The sequence below is a fragment of the Coregonus clupeaformis genome, unplaced genomic scaffold (assembly GCF_020615455.1).
Source record: "Coregonus clupeaformis isolate EN_2021a unplaced genomic scaffold, ASM2061545v1 scaf0995, whole genome shotgun sequence".
Taxonomy (NCBI): Eukaryota; Metazoa; Chordata; class Actinopteri; order Salmoniformes; family Salmonidae; genus Coregonus; species Coregonus clupeaformis.
The window spans coordinates 1-2724 of record NW_025534449.1 but is presented as its reverse complement, the minus strand read 5'-3'; the positions used below and the strand labels follow the sequence as shown (position 1 = coordinate 2724).

Below are 2724 nucleotides of genomic sequence, written 5' to 3'. Positions count from 1 at the left end.
AACCGGTTCAGGGAACAGAACTGAAAAAGAACGTTAAAAAGAACCGGAAACTAAAGTGTTCTATACTTTTCAGGAACAGCAGTTATTTTAAAAGCATGTAATCCAGGTAATAACCTTATTTTACTTTCCGGGTATTTTTCTCCAGTCCCACAAAATCGCAACAAAGCTCACTCTAGAAACGTATTCCAGTTTCTGCCTGCCAGCTGGAATGGAAATCTTTGCCAGTGGGTGTGCGTGTGGAAACTACCTGCTCCTCCCCTCTGAAGCATAGGTTACTGTATCCTACTGACAACGTTACAAGCATGATTCAGAAATTAGGGAGATGTGTTTAATTTGAGAAGAATGGATTAACTTTTTCAATGCTAGTTAAGGATACTATAGTCACCACGTTTCACATTGGATTTATTAACGACATAAAGGTAAGACCTGTTTTTAATTCTAGTGCTACACTGCACTGCACAAACAAGGTTGTTAGCTAGCTAGCTAACATCTGCTCTGGTCCAACGTTAAACCAACTCTGAAATTCAGACATTCAAAGTTCCTCCATAGAAGCCGCTCCTCCGTAGGTATAATTCTGTGGGCCTAATTCAGATAATGCAGGTCATAACACGATGCCCAGCGCTTCAATGCAAGCTTTCTCTATCCTCTAACGAGCTCTCCACACCCGCAAAATGTCGCACCTTACATTGTGATTGGCAGCACAGTGTGCTCTGAATGATTTTCCTATACAGATACTCTGTGGTGTACTAGTGTATTTATTCTCCCACTTGGATGTCACTTCCACAAGCTTTAAATTGAGGGCCAGGTTGTCAGGATGGGTAATGTACTGTACACATTAATTACAAGTACTCCTAAAGATACACTTAATTTTAATTGGCTAAATCCTGTGTAACAACTAGTAATTACATTGTACTTGGCTAACATTACATGTACTATGCTTTGAAATAGTGTCTTATTCTTCATCTGGGATTTGGATTTGTAAAATGTATTATAACATGTATTTAATATATGTCTGATCAGGCTCAGGTAGCATCAGGTTTGTATTTTCATGCTGATCAAAGCTCTAATCAAATCCAGACATGTATAAGTATTATAAATATAATATCGAGGAAATATTAAACCCTATTGGCATACCAGTTGATTCACAAGACACCAACTAAGTAACTTACATGTACGGTATCTTCATTAGGCCTAATGGCATTTCATGTCCATGATAGGAAGTTTGTTGTAGTGACTCAGTAAGGCTAATTGTAAAAGTAACCCTCTAAAGTGCCATGTTTGTACAGTTTATTATGTGGAGGAAACATTTAGGCAGTCAGGACCATACACCAGGACCGCTCCGTAGGCCGCACTGTAGGCCTAGCTCTTACTGCAGTCCAGTGCCATGGACATCTTTGAAGTTTGGCCTCTAGTAATTTAGGACGGCAACTTTATGAAGGCCTCCTCACCCTGGTCTTATCGTACAAGGCTCTACAGACATGTAAAATAAAAACAGGCTATTTTTATTGTTCATATTATTTGCGTTGATGATGTATTGAAGTCAAGTGGTTCAACGTTCAAATGCGACGGTCAGTGGAACACTTGCGCCACCAAGTGGACAATTGCTCAGTTCCCTTGTGGCATCAACGCTGCCAGAGATATTTGATATAAGATCAAATGTTATGTCAATATTATTATCTCTAAATTGATTCCCCCACCCGTATTTCATATATTATTATTCCGATTTAGCTGTTAATCTGGATTTAATTTATAAACGCTTTCTGTCATTTCCGATTGGAGGGCAGATGACCACGTGACTTACGAACCTACCAATTTGTTACTTTGTAACAGTCAAAACTGGTTATTCCCAACGTTCATCAACTCCCAATCTATGCCAAGATTTTTTTAAAGCATTGTCTTTTATATTCATCACTGTACCATTTACACCCTGTATCCTGTGCATGTGACGAATAAACATTGATTTGATTAGATGATTAACGCACCATTCACATCAGCTATCATAGTCAATATAACAGTGACTGACTTGACCATCACTTTCTAGCCATCATTGACATTGAGATGAAGATGGTCAAACGTGAAAATATAAAATACATCGTGATCCTAATGGAATATAACAAAGCAATTCTGTTGTCTTTGCCTGCTTTATCTTTACAATGACAGGGGGTGCACCGTTCCTGGAGGTACTGCAATACCAGGTCGATGCGTGGAGTGGACGGAGCAAGCCCCTATTCCATCTCCCTGTTCCAAAAATCAATTTAATATATGGTCCCCAGATAGGGGACGTATCAGATATTAAACTGATAAGAACAGATTTTTTTTATTTTATTTTGGAAAAATAATTTTTATTTTCATTTCACATTCAAATACAAGTACAAATTCAGTGCATAACATTGTACATAACATGGATTTACAAAAACAGTACCTTAACCGTATAAAAATAGCAAAACTCCTAAAAAAAAGTGCTGTTCTGAGGAACCTGACCAGCTAAAATGCCTACATTCAAGAGAAGCATGTAAACAATTGCCTCTAACAATCTCCCAAAGCTGATCTTTCAAAGGAATAAAAACTATTATAGAAATAAAAACATACACATATACCAAAGGGAACTCTGAATAAACCTCAGTGTATATCGAATATTTACAAAGGCTTAGCCTACATTTCAATTTACATGACAGAATACAGTTATACATAGGCCTATATATAGGCTATAAAAACGTTTACAAA

The 2724-nt window shown here is 37.5% G+C and overlaps 1 non-coding gene across 1 annotated transcript; it reads right to left on the bottom strand.

The window, feature by feature from the left end:
• Positions 1–2158: 2158 nt before the first annotated feature.
• Positions 2159–2340, bottom strand: LOC121557543. The gene has a single exon (XR_005998347.2). It is a non-coding gene; the product is annotated as a U2 spliceosomal RNA (small nuclear RNA).
• Positions 2341–2724: the final 384 nt, after the last annotated feature.